Source organism: Ctenopharyngodon idella, chromosome 19 (genome assembly GCF_019924925.1).
Source record: "Ctenopharyngodon idella isolate HZGC_01 chromosome 19, HZGC01, whole genome shotgun sequence".
Classification (NCBI taxonomy): Eukaryota; Metazoa; Chordata; class Actinopteri; order Cypriniformes; family Xenocyprididae; genus Ctenopharyngodon; species Ctenopharyngodon idella.
In genome coordinates, this window is record NC_067238.1 from 9800847 (window position 1) to 9816968 (window position 16122).

At 39.7% G+C, this 16122-nt stretch overlaps 1 long non-coding RNA gene across 2 annotated transcripts in view; it reads left to right on the top strand.

Moving 5' to 3' along the window:
- Positions 1-12676, top strand: part of LOC127501057 (uncharacterized) — a 99214-nt gene extending 86538 nt beyond the window's left edge. For both annotated transcript variants that reach the window (XR_007926496.1, XR_007926495.1), the window contains exons 7-8: positions 1347-1522; positions 12580-12676. This is a non-coding gene — a long non-coding RNA (uncharacterized LOC127501057). The remainder of the gene's footprint in view (positions 1-1346; positions 1523-12579) is intronic.
- Positions 12677-16122: the final 3446 nt, after the last annotated feature.

Here is a 16122-nt window from a genome sequence, read left to right on the forward strand (position 1 = left end):
GTAAGCAATAAGGTACAAGAGGCTGTGCTGTATTGTGAATAAGTCACGGCTGAAGGCCGTTGTTAGTCACGACGCGAAGCGGAGTAACCGCTTCAGCCGTGACTTATTCACGATACAGCACTAGCCTCAAGTACCTTATTGCTTTTATAAAACGGTTACCACACAATACAAGTATTAAAGCCAAAAATATATATCAATGCAACTTGCATGAAGTAAACTTTCACTAAAAGCCTTCCTTCCGCCGGAAATAACAGTCCCTGACCGTGAACAGCAACAGAAGTTACATTATTACGTTCGTAAGATTTTTTATTATGAACATAGGACTGACCTGAAGGAAAATGCTAAATCTGAATGCAGGTAATAAACTCGCTCAATCAGTCTCTTTCTCACAATTCTCTTCTAGTTCTACATATTACAGAAAGCTTCAGTGAATAAGAGTGGTTGCTAAGGGTGTTATGTAGTGATACACAGAACTGTTGGGTGAAGCGGTCATAGCCGTGTTTTATCGTGAATAAAACACTGCTATTGACCAATCAGAATCAAGAACAGGAACTAACCGTTTTATATGTATGTGTATATGTATATATATATATATATATATGTGTGTGTGTGTGTGTGTGCGTTTTTGTGTTTTATGAGGACACAAATTTGTATAATGACATTGGTATTACACTGGTATTACGATGTAAACATGAAATATGAGGACATTTCATGAGTCCTCATATTTAAAATAGCTTTAAAAACATACTAAACAATGTTTTAATAAAAATGCAGAATGTTTTCTGTGATGGGTAGGTTTAGGGGTAGGGGTAGTGGGGGATAGAATGTACAGTTTGTACAGTATAAAAACCATTACGCCTATGGAATGTCCTCACTAAGATAGCAAAACAAACCTGTGTGTGTTCAAGGTGTAAAGAAAATTACTTTACTTGACATTTTTGGAGCTACTATGTTTTGCAGAAAACTTGCAGAAAATGATTACATAACTTGTGTTTATAACTACAGACATCCTTCTTTGTCATTGAGTGACAGAATTTATCTTAAAATTTAAAAGTGGCACATGATATGCACACATGCAGGCTTTTATTATTACTATATTTATTATACTATATATACTATATAATGATATGTATTTTTTTATTGTTACCTTTATTTATTTATTCATTTATTTAATAACTAGTCCTTTACTTGAATTAACTGATTTATTTGTTCTTTTCATAGAGCAGCTCCTTTAAATGCTTTTTTTATTCACCACACTTGCCCTTCAAAAAACAGTGTGATTTAAAGTCAGTAGTCAAACTTAATCACCATTGTATAATTTCAGCTCTATGTTACATAACTTTCAGGCCCGCCATGCAGAAGTGGATAATGCAGTAGCTGTTTGGCTGGAGCTGTTGCAGGACACCTATGTGAAGAGTGGTCATTAGTGGCTCTCACCAGAGGCTGTGACAGCTGTCGCTTGTGGCTGCCGCTGGGCCCCAGTGCCTCCCCCTCGCCCGCTCACAATGCTCCAGTATGAACAGTAGGTCTGAAAAGACATGCAACCTGACTCCCTCATCTCCACTTACCCATCTCATATTTAATCCCAGACTCACCCTGTCATTAACCACCAGCCACATTACCTCAGGCCCACAGCTTTGATCATTAATCAACGCATTCGCGCAATTATCGAACGGCACAGATGCTCGCCTAACAATGTGTGTTTTGCTAACTTTTATTTTTTCTCTCACATTTTCTATCATATTTTGTATTATAATACATCGTTTATTCTGTTTAATCGTCTTGTGAGTATTCTTGATGATTAGTGTGGTACAATTAGGCCTGGTTTGTGGTATCGGGACTGCCACCCTTTTAAGGGCTTGTTTTTGAGATGAGCGAGAGTCGATGGATTTTTTTGGTTGTGGGGGAAGGGCAATTCTGAACTCTATCACCCCACAATTCCTCTCAGGCACACAAAAAACCTCACACACTGGAGTCTGGACACAAGGGGGAAAGGATGAGTATAAATTAACACATGTGAAATACAAATGAAATATTCAGTTTTATAACAGGAGCATGAAAAGGGGGGTTACAAATGAGCCTGAGTATGTGTGTCAATTTAAACGTTTGTTTCCAGCTAACAAAAATATGTTCTAAGAATGTTACCATTAAGTTATTTCTGAATGTTCTGTGAACTTTTAAAACATCCAGTTTTGTAAATGTTTTAAAAACGTTTTTTCTTGGTTATGCAAATGTTAAGGGAACATTTCATTTTATCATTTTGCAAAGATGGGAACGTTACTTTTGAATGTTCTCTGAACATTCTGAAACAAGTAGTAACATTTAGACAAATATCCAACTAAAACGTTTCAGAAAAAAATAATGTTTTATATTAACGTTTTGAGAACATTATTAAAAACCAGATACCTTTGAACAAACGTTCTATTGACATGTTTGTTCATAACTTTAAGAGAACCTTGCCAGAATGTTAGCTAAAGTTCTGAGAACGTTTCCTGATAGCTGGGTGGTTGTTTCAATGATTTACATTAAATGTTTAAAATCATTTACATTTAGTCCGCAACCTATTAATATTATTCCCAGTGTATTTGCATTGCAGACAAAGAACACTTGTTTCTTCTCCATTTTTCTTGAGGTGTTTACATTCTGCTTCAGAAACTGATTGCATTCTGCTTTGCACTACAGATCCTTATGCTTCGAAGTTATTAAACATATGATCTGAAAGCAGCAACCTGTTGTTTTCCACAGCAATGCGGAGCAGAACAACTTTGACTCTGAGAGTTAGTTTAGAGAAGTGGGGGAGGACGCATGTGAATATTCTTCCAGCAGGTCAGAGTTCACGGGCTCCATCAAGAAGTGTAGAATGCTTTTCCTGTTCACCTCCAACTGTGCAGTTTATAGAAACAACAGAATAACACGTTCAATCAACTCATTTATAACTTTGTGCACTCGTGGTGAGCCGTTTTATCAGAAAAAAAAAAAAAAAAATGCAATCTTTAAGCGCTGTAGTAAAACAGGAAGAATCTACTTTAAATCTGGGGCATATAGTAGCCTATCAATGATATCAGTTACTCTACTCTGAAGTGGAATATGATGAAATGTTTTGTATAGAATGCTGCAGGAAAAGGAAGTCTAAAAATAGGTCAAACCAGCACATGCAGTTTGGTTTCTCATTGGTTAAAACATTGCAAACCTGAATGTTATATACTTAACCCCTCTGCTTTAATCCCTTGTTTTCTGATTTGTGGTGTCAGGCCTGTTGCTTTGACAACAGCAGAATGTGGTGAATATTTCATGATGGGGGGGGAGGGGTGGCCCGCCAAACTTTGACCTGGGGACTAATCTATTCAGACAAAAAGAGGCAGACAGGAGTTGAATTCTGAGACAATTAAGGTGCACTGTGGTCAACTCTTTGTGAGTTCTCTCGTTTAAGTGTTATGTTTACAAATCGCTCCTGCTGCTTTTTCAGCTTTAAAACATTGTTCAGTTGGGTTTTCTGTAGACTTGCGTTCTTAGGTTAATCTCTTTTGTCTTAGACTTGGGATTCACTGTCTTCGGCCCTTCCATCAGTAAACTGTTAATGAAAAGAAGTCATGAAGTGCTAGAAATTGTGTTTTAGAACATTAAACATCTCGTCAAATGATGTCCACTATCTGAACGATTTGATATAGATTTTATTTACTTGCTTTTTTAAAAATACTTTGTGAGAGTTCAAAATGTATTTAAATATATACCTATAACAAATCAATATTTATTTATTTATTTATTTTCTAATGTGAAACAAGGTTGCCAAATGCCATATTATCTTTCTTTGTTATTAGAGGGTTTTTTTTTTTTTTGTAAAAAATTAAAAATAATGTGGAAAAATATTCCATTGTTAGACCATAAAGGTTATAAGAATTTTTATCTAAAGAGATTTTCTGTGCACTTCCCCCTGCAGCACCTTAAGGTTAAGGGCCTTGCTCAAGGGCATTGAGCGAGAAGATGATCTCAGTAACTCTCCAGGGCCCCTCCTAGTTTGCAATTGAACCTGCAGCCTTTGTGTTCATAGCCTGGATCCTTGACTCCACCATGCTGGTTAAAATTCTAGGCTTGTTCAAAGACTGACACTCCTGAACAGAACTTGGAGATGCTGCAGAAACTCTTCTGTCGTCCATTACTGCGCAAATCGCATTTATTTCGCCTCTCATCATCCATCAAAGCATAGGTGCTTTCATCTGGCAGTGTCTCTTTGTACCTGTAATTAGTTTTGGGACAGGAGATCGACTCTATTAAAACAGCATAAAAAGAGAATAAAGAGGTTTGTGTTTCCTTGTCATGGATGCTCAGGAGCTCTGCCTAATAATGGCTGATAGATTTCGCTCTGTCAGGCTGTAGAGAAAATGCTAGTCTGGCATGTTTATGACATTACCTCAGAGTAGGACCAGGGCTGGAGTCAGACACTCATGGTCGAAAGGGGTTTATTATGTGTCCTAAAGTCGCATAGATGGCTTTGTGGCTCAGACTACACAACAGCTATTATCCAGCTAACAAAAATATGTTCTAAGAATGTTTTGCTAACCTTCAAGTTATGAAAACATTATTTCTGAATGTTCTCTGAACATCCATAATGTCCATTTTTTAAAATGTTTTAAAAACACTTTTTTTGTTGTTATGCGAAGGTTAAGGGAACATTCCACTTGATCATTTTGCAAACATTATGGGGACGTTACTTTTGAATGTTCTCTGAATGTTCTGAAACAAGTAGTAACATCTAAAAATGAAACTCCAACTTAAACGTTTCAGAAAAAATTCCACGAATAATGTAGACATACAGTGTTCATGCTAAATGAAGTTCATGATGCAAGCTAAGGAGGAGGTTGTTCAAGCATCTGGCAACATCCAGCTGGAATTCTTGTTACACTCTGCACAGCACGAAAGCTTCTCTTCCGAAGACGAAATCGTCATCTCTCCCCACTCTCTTTCTCTGGTTCCTGATTCCAGACAAGGATCTTCTTCAACATCCTCATCCCTGGAGTCTGTGATGGTAAAAAGAGGCTTCTAGCTAAGAAAGTTTTTCCCCACCCTGTCACCTCCAGCCTTCCCAACCAATGAATTTGGCAAGCCTTTATACACCTCCTATTGCAAAATGGATAGTAAATGGTCTGCGTCACGCACTAGCAGCTGCTAACATCGTGCTTTCTCACAGAGCCAGCAAAGTACAGATGTTTAATCTGTATGTTTCATCAGTTCCATAAATCAACCATCTGAGAAGACAAGCGAACAATCTGCCAAATCTCACTTCAGGCATTCAAAGCATGTCTCTTCTAACTCCAAAACAGGGACTACATCTCCCTTTCAAGACACAACTTCTGATCTCACTGTACTTCAACATCAGACAGCTGATGCCACGTATCAAGGCAATGCCCTTCCACCTCAGGTTTCCATCACTTCTCAGTCTAATGATCCATTTCTTCCCTTCCTGCTTTTTCTCAAAATCTTCCACCACCTGCTCTCCCTAAAGCCCGGAACACACCAAGCTGACGGTCGGCTGTCGGGCAGTTTTTGTTTGTCGGATGACTAAGTTTTCTCAGTGTGTTCCGCACCATTGGCTGAAGTTGGTCTTCGTTGGCTTTTTTTCGGCCGATTCGACATGTTGAATCGGTGTCAGAGCTCGTCGGTCAGTCGGGCCATCTGATCATTCTGATTGGCTGTTCAGCTAATGCCACCTGCTGGTACGGAAAGGCATTTCTTCTTACGCAGACGTAGAACGGACGTGCTACTTGGCCGTCGGGTGTCGAGCGTCAGTTTGGTGTGTCAGGGCAACTTTGTACCCAGACGCTGCCGACGTGAGCCAACCCCACAGTCTGCTTTCGTCGCCACTAGTTGGCGTCGGCTTGGTGTGTTCCGGGCTTAATGCTATTCCTTCTTTGTCCTTTCATCAAAATATTGCTCTTTTAAATATGCACCTGTTTCCTCAGGCCCTCTCCATTACCCTTTTCTTTGGTCTAACCAAATGTTGCCTCCCACTGTCATGCCCAGTTTTCTTTTCTTATACCTGCCTTCCCTTTCTGCTGAATTTCTGTCTACTTCATCTGTGCCAGGAGTAGATCCAAATGTGAGGCTCCCTCCGCAAGGACTATCTGCCTCTGCATTTCTACCTTGTAACATCTCAATTCCTGGCTCTCTCTTTCCTCTCAACTATTTTGCCTATGGAGTAGACCCTAGTGTGAGGCTGCCTCCGCTGTCGTTGCCTCTCCAGGAATTTCTATTCCTCCTAATCCTATCACATCAGTACGTTCATCTCCCTATACCCTCTCATCTGCTACCCTTCTCGCAGACCCCCCACACGCCCCAGCCATGAAACATCCGCGCTCAAATTCTGGTAGGTGCAGACATACTGCAGGTCTGGCTTCTCTCCTCTCTCCTTTCTCCCCACACGAAGCGCTTCACTCTTTGGACTGTAGTTCTATTTCAGTGGTTCTAAAAAATTCAAATTCCGATTCCAGAAGAGCGTTAACTTTGGCAGAATTTAGCGTTGTCTTTACCAAATACACAGAAGTAATTTGCTCCACCTTCCCGCACAGACACAAAGAATTCAATTACTAAATGCATTGCAGAACTTTCTCTGTCATTTGGGGGTAGTCTTTTTTCTATTCCTATATTCTAAGCTAAATGCACAGCTAAGCTAAATCCACTGTCCCAGTGGAGCCCGGGACTTAGAATTACACAATCATCTCTTCCTAGGATGCAGAAGATAGATCTGCAGATCTGTAGACCACAAGACTTCAAAATGTCCCCTAACTTAATTCAACTACATCTGTCAAATCCACAACCTATGTCCCACAGTCCCAGAGCAGAAGCACTTTGAATGTGAAAAGAAGAACTTTTCATTCCAACACTGTTCGACAAGTGTGCAATGACTTTAACAATTTTGGTTGCTCTAGACAATGAGCCTCATAATGGATTTATCATCACCCAAGCATAAATAGCTTAATTCAAATTGATGAGTTCTGTTTAAACAATATGGCAAGTTATGGCAAGTTATGCCAATCCACCCAAACTTCTGGCATATCTTTGGAATTCAACGGAGAGAGAAATATTATTTTGAAGTCCATCAAACATTCAGCTGTAAGAGCAGCCCCAAAATATTCAACACATTGTCTGAAGTCCTTTGCTGGATCTTGTCGAATAACTACGCAATCCCCTTCCTAGTCCATTTATTAGAGGATTTCATTTCCATCTCCCCCTCCACATGCTCTCCTTGCAGTACATCTCCCTATGATTTTAAGAGGTTTTTTTTTTTTTCAGAATTAGGAGTTCCCATTTCTGAGGGAAAAAAAAAACTTGGTCCCATGCACAAAATTGAATTCTTGGGAGTATACTTGGATTCTCTGTCAAATTTCAAACATCTCTTCCCAAAAAGAAAATCAAAAGGATAATTACAGTAATATCCAACCTACTAACGTCCCACCAGGGCACAAAGTGGGACCTTGTCTCTCTGCTTGGTCACCTAAACCTTGCCACGCATATCATTCCTCTAGGGTGCTCTTTCATTTCCCGTCTCCTTTTGCTTACATCCTCAGTCCCAGCTCTCGCTGATCCAGTAATCATTAATGACTCGTTCATTTGTGGACTATATTTCTCAACCACTGGTACGGAATCTCTTTCTTTTACAACGACTGCCTTTCTCGCTCTAGTGACATGCACCTGTTAATTGATGCAGCCCCATCCTCAGGATTCAGAGGATTTTAATTGATTTAATTGAAAAACAGTTCTCCTGTCATTCATTTTGCATCGAGCCGCTACAACAGCAGCACAGAAAGGCCTTCAGGAACAGCAAATTAAGTCTCTGTAAATGTTGTCTCATGCTTTCCACTCTTACATTCGCCTAAATCCACATCACACATCAAGCAAGCTCATCAAGCTCTTTTCAAAAGTTCACACTTACAAATAAATAGATAGAATAAAAGAGTTTGTGTATTTGGCTTGCTGTCTGGGGGAGGGCTCCGGGCTCGGAATGTGGCCCGAACCCAGAATACTCCCCCGTATCCCTGGCTGGGATAGGAACTAGCCGAGTGTGAGGAGTAGGGGTGGCAGAGGGATGCAGAAACTGTCGAGGAACGAAGGTGAGTTGGCTATATATATAGGCCTTCAATTGTCGTGATTGGGTAGAGAATTTGAACGTGCTCCTCCTGAACTTTGTTAATGAAACATCATTTGTCTTAGACCCTTGTGCGTATTTGTGGGTTTGGGGACCCTGGACGTGGTTTCCTCTTAAGCACAGCTCAAGTGAGGTGCCCGTTCGTTGGACGATCTAGCTTCATGTGTAGTACTCTATCATGGACTGGACTGCCCGACGTGACAGGAGCCAGCTTATCTATCAAACCGGGTCTTCTCGAACCATCTATTCAAGGGATTTCCCAGCCCGCCCCCTTCGTCGCATCTGGAGGCACGGGTACACTGGGTATGGGGTAATCCTGTGCAAAACTACATGTGTCACCGCTGTCGTCAGGGAAAGACCCGCTCCTCTATTGTTGCGGCAGTCAGCATGAAATTCTTATTTGCCCATCCTATTAAAGTTGGAAACAACGGTTTATCAGTCCAGGTCTTCAGTTCAAAGTGCAGCGGGGTTCTCCCTTTTTGCATCGCCGTGTGCTCGGCCTCCACTATTATTTGGTGCGTTGGCTTTGCATCCAGCATGAAAGGGTGTGGGGGATCCTTTCAATGTATATGGGAGATGCTCCATGTGAGTCGCTTAGCACTTTAGTGTACTGCTATTGACTGCTTCCGCTGCTTCTGGTGTGTTGAACTCTCCACCCAGTTTAAGCTCATAAACTATACAAACCCGATCGCTCACACTGCCACAACGGTAATTCACACACTTCTCCTTCTATCTAATCTGCATTCTCTGGCAGTGGTGATCTCATCTCGTTATTTAAACCACCAGCACCTGGCTATTTATGCTGCGGCAGACGCTGCCTGCAAGTAATCACTGCCTTGCGCTCTGTTCCTAGGCAGTTTTTTGCGCCAGGCTGTCTCTGCGTAGGTCTTTTGCCTAGCTTATGTTTTTCGACAGCACGCCAAACCTGTTTTCCTATACTTTTTTCCCCCTATGATTATAAAGCGAACTTGTGAAATGAAGTTCATGACACAAGTTCAGGAGGAGCTTGTTCAACTTGTCATGTCTTTAGGGGGATATAAGTAGTGTCTTACTATACCTTCTTCCATTGACGTTGCTCAAGCATCCCTCCTCCTCCCCTTCTCCACCTGATGCATCGCTCTATGTATTCTCAAGGGGGCGGAGTCTAAAAGCTCATTCTCAATTTAAGAGCAAACTTTTAACGTTTTTGTGCTAGCGTTTTGAGTACATTATTAAAGACCAGATACGAATGGAAGAGACGGCGCCAACTCCTGCGATGACTTCAGAAGATGCAACATCTGGATCAACACGCACATTCGCAAATTTCTATATATCCTATTTCTATATATATTATTGTTAATATGTAATTCATTTTTCCAGGAGCTCTTTGCTTCTACCTTCAATTAAATTGCTAACAGTGATTGTATATTAATCGCCTAAATTATTACATTATTAGCTAACTGCAGTCTCCAAATTGTAATGTTGACATGCATTCTCTGTAAAGCTGCTTTGAAACGATATGTATTGTGAAAAGCGCTATACAAATAAATGTGAATTGAATTGAATTGAATGTTAAAGATGTATCAAAGACTCTGAACGAACGTTCTTACATTACTGGAAGAATGCTTGTTTATAAATTTTAGAGAACCTTACCAGTCAAAGTTCTGAGTTCTGTTAGTATTTGAGTTGTGTTAGCTGATAACTAGGCAGAGAGTGTCAAATGCAACCTCGCAGGTGACTGACAGTGGAGAGCAGATGCTAAACAGTTTTGTTCATCTGCAACCTGGCGGTTAGAATTTAAGAATATGTCCCTCCTAGCACCATGACAAAAACACAAAATTACAGTACTTGTGTGTGACGTCATGTACCTGTATGTGCGCAGCCATTCTCGCCTCTGAGAAATGACAATATCGGGGTTCTTAGTTTTCATTCAGAAACCTCATTTCTAATGCATTCATAATACACTACATTGGCCTAATAACCAGCAAATCTGATCTCTCTCAAACATGGACGTGTGAGGAGGAGGGAGAATCCAGGATGAATGAAAAAGGAAGGGAGGGCTGGGAGAGAGAGAGAGAGGGATAGCAGGGGCACAGGCAGATGGTCGGGCTGGTGTGGAATCTTGCTTTGGTGGAAATCCCTGAGTGCTTAACCCCTCCTCCACTAGGGAGAGATGTGTCATGACAACAGTTCTCCCCCTCCCTGCGACAGATCCTCACTGCTATCACCAATCCAGGCCCCCAGAGGAGAAGAAACAGCTCTGTCAGTCTGCCTCTGCAATACTATTCACATCTGCCTTTGTGCAGGTTCAGGGAGTGGATAGATAGATAGATAGATAGATAGATAGATAGATAGATAGATAGATAGATAGATAGATAGATTGATTGATTGATTGATTGATTGATTGAAGATCAATAACTGAGTCAAAATGGATGTTTAGGATATTGACCTGAATGTTGTAACAAACCTGTGCTTGTCTCTTCTCTTAGAGCCACTTCTCTTCTCTCACTCTTAGAGCCCTCTACTGGCTCACCACGGTCACAACACCCACTTTATGAACCATGAATACAGTCACTGCAACAGGTTTAAGAAATTACAGTGGTTCTCAACCATTTGATTTCAAGGCCCCCAGCATTGTCCAAGACATTATTCAAAGGATCCATGTAGGTATAAAAAGCTGCTTTGTGTAAAATAATTTAGACAATAATAATTAAATTCTATCATTCCAGAAGTTTCACAATAATAATTAAATTCTATAATTCCAGAATTTTTAAGAACTGAACTTTCCAGTAGTTTGTGGGTGATTTTTATAGATTAAAAAATTAAAAATAGTAATTTCTACCTGATAAAATATTTTAAAGCTTGACATAACTGGAAAAATGTATATTAAATAGTATGTCAGTGTACATCGTGATCTTTAGCTATTTTACCTTGTTTTAACCTCCTGGGTCCCTCTGTCCTCGTACGAGGACATTATATTTTAGTGAATTACTCGGACACCATATATGTCACAGCTTTATGTCCTGGATGTCCTGTAAAGAGCACATTCAGGGCTTTTCAGAGATATCAAATGTTTGAAGGTTTCACCAAGACAACAACTTCTCCTTGGTCTTTAATTATGAATGATCAAATTCAGCACTCTTATGGAAAATGATAATACTTTGTAATTATCATTTAAATCCAACTAATTTTCAAATTATTTGTTATAAATCATAAATCTCAGGAAAATGTTATGGGGTTTCTAATCAAAATATGTCTTTCTGGTACAAAACTCTGTAGAGGACACAAGGACTTAAATCATGTTTATCAGACATTTTAGGAGACACAACAAGTGAATATATAGGGAAAGAAATTACATATCAATATTCCTATGAAATATTAGATATTATTATGAAAATGTTGCCAACTATTGCTCCCATTATTACAATTCTTTTTTCATTACATGTTGCTCCAAGAACACATTAATATGCAAATTAGATACAGTGTATAGAGACATTGCATTGAATGGGAAAACCCATGGATGGCCATTTTACCTATATTGCATAAAGTAAAATGGTATATCAATTCATTCTGTTATATCTTTCATAACATAGTTGAGAATCATCTCTAAACAAAGTTTGATTTAAAAAAATCCTGAAACCTAAAAATGTATTGGTGAATGAAAAAAAAAAAAAAAAAAAAAAAAAAAAAAAAATCTCATTGTTTTTGCCTATACATGTAATTTCATGTCATTTTATTTTTTTAACAACTGAGTCCTGGTGTCCACTTATGAAGACATAGCATAACATATGAATAAAATATAATTTTTCAAAAATGTTTTTTTTTTATTGTTATTATTTGTTTCTTATGCTCTAAACAATGTAATGACTAAATTCAAAAAACATTTGGAAAAAAAAATCCAATATCAAGTAAATGTACAGAATTATATAGCAAAAGAAGGAGCACCGCATGTAAAATTCACTTCCCTATTACACCAAAGGAGGGCAGTGTTTCATAATAATACGATCTAACACCTGTTGCCATGTGCAACAGAGCACAGAGAATAATGGATTTACGTGAGCATTCATCCGTACAGGGATATAGATATTCCAGAAACAGATCAAACATTTTCTCTTCAAAGAACCCAGTGACACATCCTCTTTTACTGGTTCTACGTGACAGATCCTCAGGTATATAATTAAAAGTCCATTTGTGAACCCGCAGGTCTCAAGAGCATGTTTGAAGTCATGAAATATTATGTGATTGTGTGTGTGAAAGAAAATAGCCACATTATCTGTAACGGGTTGACTGAGGTGCAGTCAATTAATCAATATTGACTGTTCTTGGGTTTTGTTAAATGTTTGGATGATTACTTTCATGTTGATAAGTTTTCATAAATAGATATGTAGTAGGGTACTTTTCTGTGTGTCGGTGAGCTTCAGTCAGTCTTTTCAAAAAAATTCATTGCTTCTTTTTTGTAGTTTGTAGGCCCAGATCAAAAAAAGAGTCCACTGAGACGCCATCAAGAGAAACCTACAAGCTGCACACATGTTTTTATGAGAGAAAGAAAAATCTTTGGTGAGTTGTGAATTCCCAACTTCAATCAGTATTTTTTAGTGCAGTATGGACATTCTCAGCTAAGTAATTTGTGTTCTGAGAATGTTATACAAACATTCTATTTTGGTTGTGGGAATGGTGACTTCAAATGTTCAAAAAAAACATGAAAATGTCCAGTTTTCTTTATGTTAGCATGTTATTTTAAAGTTAACATAATGTTCCTGCAATGTTCTTTTTAACCTGTGTTCCTTTCACCAGCAATAATAATAATAATAATAATAATTATAATTATAATAATAATAATTATTATTATTAGCATGCCATTTGTGGCAAATTTAAGTCTTCAGGCTAATATATCTGATATTTGACACATAAATGAAGCATTTTGAAACCATTTAAAGACATTTTCAGTGACCTTTCAAGAGAATTATTTTAAGGGCATTTAAAGAAAAAGCACCAAGTGTCTGTCCACCACATTAACAACTGACTAGGCCCGAACACACCACACAAAGGTCATGGCAAGTCTTTTGCTAACATTCACTTCAGAGAGAATCTCCTAAATCAAAGTTTTTTTTGTGTCTCTCTTTTATAGTCTCATTTTATAGCTCGAGTCTCCTCATCTGTACACAGTGCTGGGTAGTAACTGTAATTAGATTATATTACGTTTTTAAAATACTTGTAATCAGACTATAGTTACTTTTTCATTAATTACATGATTACATGTTATGCTCACTATGGCAATAAATTATTCATAATTCACATCACTTCGTATTTACATGCAATGCAGGGATTCCTCAACTTTTTGTCAGCTGAACCTCTTTGATCTAATATGTTTACTTGAAGTACACCCTGAGATTTTAAGTTAATATGTAAGGTTAATAATAAAATCAAGTTATTGATAATAATAATAATAATAATAATAATAATACAATTTAGTTTACAGTTCTCTGATGTCATTTAATGGTAATATAAACAAATAAAATACTTTTATTTTAATTGTTTTTATTTTAAAATTATTTATTTTAAATTATGATTTAATTAATAGCTTTTCATTAAACTCATGAACCCCTGTAGTTCCATCATGAATCTCAGTCTGGGAAACCCTGACTAATGTAATATTTAATTCACTTCATGTTGTTGATAAATGTCACACTTACTCAGTTCTGTTTATTCTTAGTTTCATTTTCATACACTTTCAGTTTGTTTTCATCAGTCACATGTGTTCCTTTGTTTGAGTTTCCCGCCACTCATCAGTTTCCATGGACACTAATCATTTTCACAGCTGTTCGTCTTTTAGTTAATCACCATGGGCCTCATTTATAAAGCGTGCATACTCACAGATTTGATCTTAGAGTGTGTGTACGCTTAAATCCATGCCAACGCTCATATTTATAAAAATGGTCTTTGACGTGGAAAAGTGCTTAACGTCACGTCAGGCTCTGAGCAGACGTACGCACTTTTCCTTGTCAGATTACTGTAGGTTTTTGGAAATCTAAGCTATTCTTGCAGCTCGCCATTCTAAATGAAAGCTGTGCGCAAGTTCAAGATCATTTGCGATAGATTTCACATCTGAAACAGAGGCGTATGCTCGTTTTCTGTGTGTATGTTCATTCACACGTACGCACATCTGAGAAATGATCGTAAGATCAAATTTAGGACGGTTTCTGTGCAACATTTTATAAATGAGGCCCCAGGTGTAAATTAGTTCCTCACCATCACTCAGTGTTTGTTTGGTCTCGTTTATGTAAGCACTTGTTTGTATTCGTGCCTGTTGGATTGTCATTAAACGCTGCATTCGAACTTATCCTGATTTTCTTCATCTGTCTGTCTGAACCTTGCTGACAGAAGACCAGACCAAATATGGATTATGCAGCTCTATTTTCTGCTGTGGCTTGTGAGAGCACAGATTTATTTTATTTTTTTTTTTTACGGAACATTTTTGTCGTCTTGCCGTCATCTGTCCCTATGACAACAAGACCCTCAAATCGCTGTCCTATATCGGGGCCAACTACCACCACCCTGTAGACCTCCCAGACACCTCAGGACTTGGCTGGAAACCATCATCAGGTGTCTGAAGAGCGTCTGTCCCCGATCCAGGACACAGCCAGACCAGAGCCCAGAGCCCAGCCCACCACCATCTTCGACCGCAGAGAAGAGGACAGAGCTGACAATCACCCTGGAAGTGGAGCTCCATCTGACCAGGGGTGTGAGCCCGCGACATCAGTGGACGAATGAGTAGTGAGTATGGAGAATGAGGACTGGCTGATAAACCTCAGTGAGGAGCTAGCATGGACTGTGTAATATTTACTGTTATTCTGTCAAATTCTGTTGCTGCCATCACTGCGAAGCTCAGTCAGTCCTACAGCCCTGCCGCTGCCAGATGTTTACAGCCTTGAACCGTCTCCATGGAAGCCCTGCTTTGACGTTGAGCCGCAGGTCATGATACCACCAGCAGCGTCTGTGCAAGAGGATCCTGCTGCTCCACCTCTGGCCTCAGATCTCTTTGCTCCATCTCGACCTGTCGGCCCTCGGACTTGTGGCTTCACCAGGTTCCCTCGTCCTGCTGGCTCCCTCTTGGTCAGTCGTCACACCATTTCCACAACAGACTTGCGGGCCGTCCGCTGCACTCCGTCTCTCCTTCCCCTCGGCGTTGCCTCTGTCCTCATTCATACCGGCTCTGGCTCAACCATCAGGTACTCTGACTCCACCTACGACGTTCACTGCCGCGGCATCGCCGAGATCTCCAGAGCCAGTGATGTCGCTCAAGCCCATCAGCTCTCCGCCTGCGCCCTGGGATTCATCGCCTCCGCCTCCGTCAGTCATCGCCAGGATGTTGTTAGCCACCGCAACACTTTGGCTCCTCCCTCCCTCAACTCCACTGTGGGCTATCATCCCTGCTGTGCTCTGGGTCTGTGCCAGCGGACATTATTCATCCCCCATCGTTCAGCCTTCTAATGATGTGTTCACACCAGACGCGAATGAAGCGTTAAGTGCGAGTGATTTACATGTTAAGTCAATGCAAAGACGCGATAGACATCCTGCGGTGCGAATGGAAAAATCTGAACTTTGCCGAATATTCGCACCACGTTAACCAATCAGGAGCTTGCTCTAGTGGTGACGTGATTGCGACGTAGCAAGCGGAGGCAGAAATCCGAAACAACAATGGAGGACAAAATCATTGTTGCTGTATGTGGATACCCGGAGCTGTACGATACATCTTCGTACTTTTATAGAAACAGGAATAAAAAGGATCTTGCTTGGAAGAAAGTGAGTGAGGAGGTCGGACAATCTGGTAAGTTGTAAAAAAAAATGCTCTTTACTCAATTTGAGCTATATATATACATATTGAGACTACAAGCTAGCTAAAGCCGGCAAATTCAGCTTATTCGCCGTATTTTACAACTACTTTCCCGCTGACGAGTTGATGTGTTTATTCAGAGGAAGTGTGCGGAAAGAAGTGGAAGAGT